The sequence below is a fragment of the Eurytemora carolleeae genome, unplaced genomic scaffold (assembly GCF_000591075.1).
Source record: "Eurytemora carolleeae unplaced genomic scaffold, Eaff_2.0 scaffold357, whole genome shotgun sequence".
NCBI lineage: Eukaryota > Metazoa > Arthropoda > Copepoda > Calanoida > Temoridae > Eurytemora > Eurytemora carolleeae.
The window spans coordinates 122,917-132,866 of record NW_019396335.1 but is presented as its reverse complement, the minus strand read 5'-3'; the positions used below and the strand labels follow the sequence as shown (position 1 = coordinate 132,866).

General features: G+C 32.1%; 1 long non-coding RNA gene across 2 annotated transcripts; it reads left to right on the top strand.

The window, feature by feature from the left end:
• Positions 1-2,142: 2,142 nt before the first annotated feature.
• On the top strand, positions 2,143-9,268 carry LOC111701166 (uncharacterized). 2 transcript variants are annotated; one of them, XR_002765158.1, is made up of 5 exons: positions 2,227-2,241; positions 2,540-2,603; positions 6,281-6,512; positions 7,447-7,495; positions 8,911-9,268. It is a non-coding gene; the product is annotated as an uncharacterized LOC111701166 (long non-coding RNA). The 2 variants fall into 2 exon arrangements; XR_002765157.1 differs by lacking the exon at positions 2,540-2,603 and having other exon boundaries at positions 2,143-2,241.
• The last annotated feature ends 682 nt before the right edge of the window (positions 9,269-9,950 follow it).

The window sequence follows — 9,950 nt, the reverse complement described above, 5'->3', positions numbered from 1 at the left end:
AAATTTTTTTCCTATAATTTCAATATTAGGAATAAATTCATGCATCAAATTTTTCGTTGAAACCCGATTTAGTTTTAGATTATTACACAGACTAAACAGAATTTTTTTCTTAAACATCATTGGGTATTCATATATGTACAGGGTTACCCACAAAGGATCAGACTGTAAAGACGACCCATGATTCTAAAAATATGACAATTTGCAGCTTAATTTTAGTTTTAGGGACCAATTTGTTATGATCAATGGCTTATTAAATGACAAAGAACAGAAATAAGCCGGTTTTGTGGTAAAATTGTCTCTGAAGTCTTTTTAGTTAACTGTTTATTAAATTCATATATAAAGCAAGATGATATTTTTCATACAAATGAGATGTGTAAAACTCTACAAATGAGATGTGTAAAAAAATGTGAAATAAAAGAATATAAGTCTAAAAATGTTTCAAAACTTTCCCTGGGATATTTGAAAATAAAAATATTTCCCTCATTGATAACTGAAGTGTTGTAATATTTTGGTTAATTACAAAGTATTACTCTGTCTAGGGGTGTCAGAAATAATTATTATTTTATATTTTTTAGTATCCGCATTTAGGGAATTTTTTTCTTTCTAAATACCCCGGACACTGACACTTTCTTTTGCAAAAACGCGCGTACACCCTTACAGTGTTCGGCTAGCAACTAGGGCTGGGGTTGTATGTTAGTATTTTTAAAATTTCGTATGTTAACTATAGTCCGTTGAACGGTTGAAGTGACCATTCGTTTTAAACTGATCACCTGGAGTTTTTCTTGCGTTGGTCAGTTTCGTCGGCACATTGTAACGTTACCCTACCCTAGTTATAGCACCTGTTTTCTCTGATCAACCTTTAATCTCTCAACAACCTCCCCAACATGGAAGACCTACGTTGGCTACAGCTCCGTTGACTCTATCTCCGTTGACTCTGACTCCGTTGACTTCGGCTCCATTGACTCCAACTTCTCTAATACCTCTCAAGAGAGCCACGAGGATGAAGAAGCAAGTTTGATTCTCACCTGAGCAGTCTACTCCTCTCCTAGTTCATCGAAACTGTTGAAGAGAAGTTCGAAATAAGCATCGAGTTCCTCATCAAGTTCATCACCTCGATGCTGGGGGAACCCCTGTTGAGATCCGCAGATATCATCTTCCAGTCAGGAAGCTCAACTAACCAAACCAAATATATTTGATATGCCTTAAACTTAGACTTCAATATATATCTCAGTTTGTTTATTTTGGTCCGTTCTTAGTTTCTACACTATATTTTTTATTAGCAGAACAACTGTTTTAATTCTAACACATGCTATGTTTGCAAAAGAATAGAAGAAAGCAAAGACGATTTTACAAAGAAAAGACTAAAAAGATTAAAAAGAGTAAAAGATATAATCAAACTTAAAGGATGTAAAAAATCGGCGCAAATGAAAAAAATGGTTAAAAATGCCTGTTTTGCGTAGAACCTATATATTTTTTTACAACCCATAAAGCCTATTTTAAATTTTCTTTTTGAAATTTCAAAGTTGTTAGTTCATCATCAAAAAATACTAACAATCCACCACCAGTTTATATTAAATATAATGTAAACAATAAATATATGTAACTTTTCTTTTCCTTTCCTTAAACCTTTCCTTTTCCTTTGATTTCTATTTTTTTAAGAAACTCAATTCCTTTGTATTGGATACAAACAGACAGACAGACAAGCAAAGCATATATAGATGAACTCTCCTACAAAACAATTCGTTTAAGTTTTAAATGTCAATATAAGGTTGCAACCTTTATAGCTCCTTCTTTGTTTGAAATAATTATCAGATGATGGTTCTCTAGTGACGTCATTTTTGCGTCATATATTTATCTACGCAGAGGTTTCGATAGAGGGCTGTCCCGTGGGATGGTTTCTGTTTGGGTTGGCAGGATTGAGTCTGAACATTCTGATCATGGAATATCTTCCAAGGAATCAACATTATGTATAACTTAGACTGTACGGATATTAACTACAAATATTTAATTTGTTGACATTTTTTTATGACTTATTATTTGTCGCTATATGTTCTGTTAGTTCCTCTTTGGAGTTACTTGGTTTGTTGAATGTAATGTATTTAGGAGGGGGGGATCTTCAGAGAACAGTTTGTACGTAACTCAACACTTAGGTTCATGGTCAGCTGTGAGGATAGAAGAGTAATTGTATATTTTTATATAATCCTGAGAATTTTACTGTTTATGGTTCAGCAATTTTAGAAGGTAAAATATAAACAAAAATTATAGAAATTGTGCGACACAGCCGACACTTACTTTATTTCTAAACAATTCTTTGTTTAAAGATTATTTGAGGAAAAACTATTCTTGAGAAATTTTAAGTATCTTTTCGGAAGATTTTTTTTATAAATGTAAAGTTTTAGATAAAAAAACAAATCAACAAAGTTTTTTTTTGAACATTTCCAATTTGTGTAAAAGGAGCCATAATCTAATTTTTCCCAAGTCCGACTTTATTAGGTTTCCAGAAAGGAAAGAATCACAAAGTTTTACCGTTTCTATTTAGAATGAAACCTTACTCCCCTGATAAATAATCTGACGGTAAACTAGAGGTTCTGATTAAAAATCCAGTGAGTCCATACACTTTTAATCCATTTTTTACCCGTTAAATGTAAATTTATCGTTTTTGATATTTAATACTTTTTTATTTTAAATACAGTGAATCCCAGATATCATGAATACATAGAGCGTCATAAGTTTTTTGATAATTCTAAAGAAACTTCTTTTTATTTTTAATTCAAGGTAAATTAATAATAGCCCTGAAATATGAATGCAATTGATATATTAATTTTAAACTCATTTTTCCGCGGCATTTGATCTTAAATATCTAATACGACATTTTTAAAAACTCTTGCTATGTATTCATATATCTGGGATTCACTGTATTTAATCATAAAAAGCCTATTTTTTCGAATTTTGAATAATAGATCAAAATATTCTGACACAAACCAGATGCACTCCGATGAGTTAGTTTTAACTTTATGTGAACTGTAAAGATATTGGATAATCTTTTTATTTGCCTTTTCTGTTTGTCTGTTAGTTTCTTACCAGGCGTGTATTCAGGATTTGAAGTAGGGGTGGTGGTGGGGGGGGGGGGGGTATTTTGCTCTAAAAGAGAATAAAATATTTCCCCCATGGCAGTTTAACAAACTGAAGTCCCAAGGGAGTATATAGGTGCCCCCTCCCTCCACCTAGGGATGGACAGCTTTGACTTTTTTGAAAAACGTTTATTTCTTTTCGTTAACAATGAGAAAATATCTGAGAATGAAACAATCGTTTTGATAACGATCGTTTTTGAAAGAGATGAAAAAAAGTTAGTTTTTCCGATCGTTTTTGAAAATTATGCTCATCCCTACCTCCACCTGAATACGCTACTGTTCCTTGATAATTTGTTTGTTTGTATTCTATAATTTCAATAAATGACTAAATCGATTAAACTCCCAGAGAGCGATTTAAATTAATTGAAGAGGTCATTGAACTACCTAGACCTCTCTAGTGTTGATAACGGAACTACCTAGACCTCTCTACTGTTGTTAAATAAATTACCTAGACCTCTCTAGTGTTGTTAATGAACTACCTAGACCTCTCTGGCGTTGTTAACTGAACTACCTAGACCTCTCTAGTGTTGTTAACTGAACTACCTAGACCTCTTTAGTGTTGTTAACTGAACTACCTAGACCTCTCTAGTTTTGTTAACTGAACTACCTAGACCTCTCTAGTGTTGTTAACTGAACTACCTAGACCTTTCTAGTGTTGTTAATGAACTACCTAGACCTCTCTAGTGTTGTTAATGAACTACCTAGAGCTCTCTAGTGTTGTTAACTGAACTACCTAGACCTCTCTAGTGTTGTTAATGAACTACCTAGACCTCTCTAGTGTTGTTAATGAACTACCTAGACCTCTCTAGTGTTGTTAATAAACTACCTAGACATCTCTAGTGTTGTTAACTAAACTATATAGACCTCTCTAGTGTTGTTAATGAACTACCTAGACCATTCTAGTGTTGTTAACTGAACTACCTAGACCTCTCTAGTGTTGTTAATGAACTACCTAGAACTCTCTAGTGTTGTTAACTAAACTACCTAGACCTCTCTAGTGTTGTTAACTAAACTACCTAGACCTCTCTAGTGTTGTTAACTGAACTACCTAGACCTCTCTAGTTTTGTTAACTAAAGTACCTAGACCTCTATAGTGTTGTTAACTGAACTACCTAGACCTCTCTAGTGGTGTTAATGAACTACCTAGACCTCTCTAGTGTTGTTAATGAACTTCCTAGACCTCTCTAGTGTTGTTAATCTTTTTTTAAAAACTTTTAATAATACTTCCAACATTTCAAATTTGCCTTTATTAAACCTTGCGTCATTTTTATCCTAAATAAGGAAATCGAGTCTGGAATGATCGTTAGAATACGTTTGTTTTGCATAATTTTTTACTTCGTTTTTGCCATCTAGTGCCGGTCAGGGTTAAAATTTTGCATAATTTTATTTTTATTATTTTGAACACATCTGACTTCTTCCCAATATTTGAAACTTTGAATCAGTATAGGAACTTCATTATTCATTAAATTCAGTCCTGGAAATGTTTTTGGAGGATCAGAGATTAAAGAAATATTCTCCAAAAAATATGTTTTTTAAACTTGATGTAAATCCACTGTAAACAAAACGGAAAACAAAATCCCAAACATAATTTTTAATATCAGGTCTTTGTCAACATTTTTGGAATTTCCAATGAATATAATTTGAAAAAAAAGATATCTAAATATTTTCTAATGAATGTAAAAACATTTATTTTTATACACCATTTAAACTCTTGTGAAATAAACTCCCAGATTCAGGATTTCCAATAACCTATAGAATCTAATTAAAGATGTAATTACAAAGTTGAAATCACAACATAGAACTTTTCTTAAGAAAAAGCCTAATGGTTAGGATTGCAATCAATGTTTTTTATGCTTTAATGCAACTCTTCAATAGCTGATTCTGCACTATAAAATGCAACATCTGCTGCATTTTATTTAACAAGACAAGAGTGCAAAAATGCATATTTGCATCCATGATTCAAGAGATAACCAGATCAAGGTATCCAGTTTCTTCCAGTTTTATCAAGATATAACCAGAATATTTAAGAACTCCGGATTTAAGTCAAAATAGTGTTAATTTTAAGGTTTCATTTTCCAAGAAATTTTTTTAGAAAATCTTCTTCTATTCCCATTTTTCTATTATTTATTTTCTCCTTCTTTATCTCTCTCCATTCTCCTCATCCTCTTTCCTCCGCGTTTCTTATTCTTTTCTTTCCTTTTTCCATTTTCCATTCTGTTATTACTTTCTCCTTCCTCCTTTATTTACCATATTTTTAAAACTTACTTCAATTTTATAAACTTTATCTATTTCCCATTTCCAATTCTTTTTCAACTTTCCACTTTTTGCATATTGTTCTTAAATCAATTTTCTTCTCATTCTTTTATACATTCTTGGACATGTTTGGGGAAATGGATAGGGAAGTGGGAGGGGGTAGTGTTTTTAATGGTTTTGGATACTTTAAAGAAAAATATTTCATAACTGTCTTATTAAACTTTGGAATATTTTCTATCTAGAAATAGGAAGTGAAAAAACAATCCTAAAAAGATCGTTACAAAGCGTTCGTTTTTGCATCGTTATGCTACTTAATCAGATAAAGCTTTTAAGTGTACCGTCGTAAATCGGGCATTGTAATCTCTGAATGGTCGGTAACTAGAAATTACGTTTACAGTCCCTTTAAAATCGCGATGTTTGTTCCTAATCGGAAACATCTCGAGCTGTCTAAATTGTACAGGGTGTCCCAAAAAACATGGGAATTCAGTGACGAATTAGATATCGTCTCTTTAATTTGTATAGTGATACCTACTAAAAAAGCTGTAATTCGTCACTGAATTCCCATGTTTATTGGGACACCCTGTATTATTGAATGTATACTGTGTGTGCTGTATTACATATAGTTATGGAACTAAAATAATTAGGTCATATTTTCATTCCACAGTTTAAGGAAAATCTGATCTTCTAGAAAAAAGATAAGAAGATTCAAATTTTTTAGGCCATGCATAATATATTATAAACAAATTTAAAGCCACAACAAATGCCATACAGTTTTTTGTATTCATTACTTTAACATTTTTTACTTCGCTTGGTAACTGTTCAAGGGGGGGACAGATGGGTTGGAGGGGGGGGGGGGCAAAAAAGTGACAAGGTGCGGATAATGCTTCCTATTTCAGTTCAACAGCAAACTGGGCAGATTGTCACGTGATAAGGTGGTCACTGTTATGATAATCAGCTGATTTCTGGCAAGTAAACCAACCGGCTGCTCAAGTCACTGCTCACTGCAGACTGCTCAGTTACAGTCTGACTCTAGGGGCAGACAGATATTAACTTTTCACTCCTACACACTTTCTATGACCTCTGTGAACTACACAAAGACAGCTGGACTTTCCCGCATCAAAATATACAGTAAGATAATTTTATTTTTCTAGTTTTTAATAACATGGAGAACAAAGTCACAGTTGGTGTAATGCATTTAAAGATACAAACTGAATATTCATGATATCTTTGTCATTTTTCAACATACAAAGTAAACGTATAGACTAAACTTGGGAAGTTCTAAAGTCAACCTTTGTATGTCCCACAAATAGTCATGACATAGCCTTTTAAAAATCTTTAAATCTTATCACGATGGTCATGGCTGGCGGTACAAACTGTGCACATATTATTTATTTTGTTTTTTTATTGGTAATTTAAAAATGAGTCGTCTTTGTAGGCTCATTAAATTTGCAATAAAGGTAGAAAATGACGACTTTTGTTTGTCATTGCACTTGTGTTTAGTGGGATTCCCTGAATACCATCTGTATACCAGTTATATCTAGATTCTTCAAAACTCTCTTAAAACTCGACTATTATAAGTTTTTTACATGAAGAAATTAGTTGAGTTTGAACAAGCAAAAGTTTTATTTTCAGTTTTTATAGAATTTGAATTAGGAATATTTTTCAATCAATTTCAAAGAATTGCAAAGATTTTATGATTTCATTTATTGAATAGATTTGATCAAATTTCAGAAGATTATTAAAATAAAAATATTATGTATTTGAAGAGTTTAAAAATACAGGATGTTTCACCAAAATAAAAATTACAAATACGATAAAATGCTCGTCTTTAATAGTTGAATGGTGTCATACAACAGTTTGCTTTTTTTCAATCAAATCTTTTAAACCTTGCATTTCTAAAATCATAACATCCATGATCCAACATCATATTTTCTACTTCCTTTGCCCTTTTCATCATATTTTCTACTTTGTCCTTGTTCTACTTCCTTTGGTATAGCTGTAAATTCGTCTCTCATTGTATTGTTAGACACCCTGTAAGATTATGACGCTATGCTTATTCAAGGTTACAGCTGTACCTATTGCTTTATACGAAAATGCCGTACTACTTGAAGGTAAGCATAGAGTTAGTTGTTTTACAGAAAGCTTTGTCTGATCAAGTATAAATAGATATCAATGTTTTTGTTTTGATTTTGATTGTTTATTTTCATTTGCGGGTTCTTTGCTAAAGTTGCTTGCGCAATGCATTTTTTGTTGGTAAGAAGCAATGGAGAAACTCGCAGAAAAAAAACAGTTATCGAGTCAGAAAGCCGACGGCATCTTCCACATTTTTGATCAGATTAATTGGTTTTAAGGCACCGTTTTTGTAATTCAGGCATTGCCATCTTGGCAAAGGTGGACACTTAAAATTACGCTTATAGTCCCTGAATGGTTTTAATGTTAAACTGGATTTTGTTTGTTGCCAAGGTGATGCATGTTTTACTCTAGATAGAGATGTGCATTGGGCATAGTTTTTTAGTTTTTAAATATTAAATTGGACTCTCCTTGTTATTTTAAGTAAATCACCGATTAAAGAGGGCCATGCGCAAGTCATTAACTACAATCGAATAAAAACTGTTTTAAAAAGCAAATGTAGTTGATTCAAAATTGTGCTCTTTTAAAGTTTATTTTATTACATTATTTAATGTTTTACTCAGGCATTTTTGATAAATCATTTGACCAACATTTTATAGAAAGGCAGAGATGTTGCACAATGGATTAAAATCAAACAATTACGAAAGAAAGTAAAAAAAATTGAATGCTTAAAAACGAAACAAAAATAAGGTGCAAGGAAGGGGGGGGGGGTCGGTGACCTAATTTAGAGGAGTAAACTTATTCGAAAGAATTTATCAAATGTCGCCTCGACAATTTTTCAATGGGGTTTTTACTATTTTACGTAAATCTCAGTATTTGCGAAAATAAATAAATAGCTATGAATATGCGTGAACATTTTTAAAGAGCTCCATATAATCATTAACTAAATATCTGCAACATTCCATTGTCAGAAAGTGAAGAATACGACATTTGATGAATTATTTCGACGTATGGCTTATTTAGGGGTTTCTGTATGCACCTAAATGGCATGGATTGCATTAAATTATGCACTTGAAGGAATTGAATTTTTTTATCCTTTAAGGGACTGTCCATAGAATTTTAAGTGATCCTCCACAGAAATAATTTTCTTGTCCGTATATTAGTTCTATTTAAACCGTTTTCTTTGCAAAACTGATGAGGATAACATGTATTATTTTTGTAAAATTTATTATTTTGAATTGTAGTTCAATTTGTGGTAACTTTCGATTTATACGGCCGAGATTTCGAAACAAATTAGACAAATTTTAGCATATCCAGGTATACAAACTTCGATATTTGCCTCATTGTTGCTTAATTTACGGGGAAAAGGGTACAGCATTGTGAATCAGACATGTATCTTATTAATGCGTGGTCATTCAAGATTACGTTAGCAGTTCCATTAACTATATTATTTTAGACCGGACTAAAGGCGACTTCTGCTATAGTTGGAAGCGCATTTGCCTATACACACACTCATAAAGGAGATGATGCTTTGGAGAAAAACAAAGACGACGCAGGAAGAAAAGACGACCAGCAAGGTTGGAAGGGAAACAATGGCGGCCAAGATATGGATAAAATTCATGAAGAAACGATTCATCAAATGATGATATGGAAATAGAAGACATTTTCAGCTTTTATCAACAACTTCCTTTTCCAGCAAAATAAAAATTTGTTAATTAAATATATTACACCCGATTACATTGCATGTTAACGTTTTTTTCATTCTTAATTGGATTGAAAAAATAAAAAAAATTGTCTATCTAGAATAACAAAAATTAGTTGTTTCCAAATTTCAATCATGAGATAATGAATATTTCATACATTCTTGATCTGACAAAGCCTTTAAGGGTACCGTTGTGAATTGGACAAATTTAAATGGAGGGTTTTAAATACAGTCTATTCAAACTTTAAGCCTTGAACGTTTCAATGCAAACTAAACAAGAAAAGAACAAATTTAATTGCTATTACTGTTCTGACTTTGTGACTCCGTTGCTTCTTCTAGTTGTAAGAAAAGCAAATTTATTCGGTTAAATATTTTAAATTCAGAACATTTTTGTTCTAAAGACCTGATCAATAAGAAAAGTTTTGATAACAAAAAATACAATTTCAATCTTACAACATTTTACTTTAGTTTGACGTGGGTTAAAAACTAACTAAAAACATGTACAATTTCAATCCTGCAACATTTTACTTCAGTTTGACGTGGGTTAAAAACTAGCCAAAAACATATACAATTTCAATCTTACAACATTTTACTTTAGTTTGACGTGGGTTAACAATCTTATGTTCAGAGTATTCCATTCATAGGGAGAGAGCTAGGGAGAGAGAAAATCCAATAATTTCAAGATTAATGAGAAAAAGTAAGGCTCTTATTTCGTGGAAAAGATTATTGAACACTGAAGAGATAGAGAGGTAGAGAGAAATGACTGAGTTTAGAAGTTTGGCATATAGCTATAT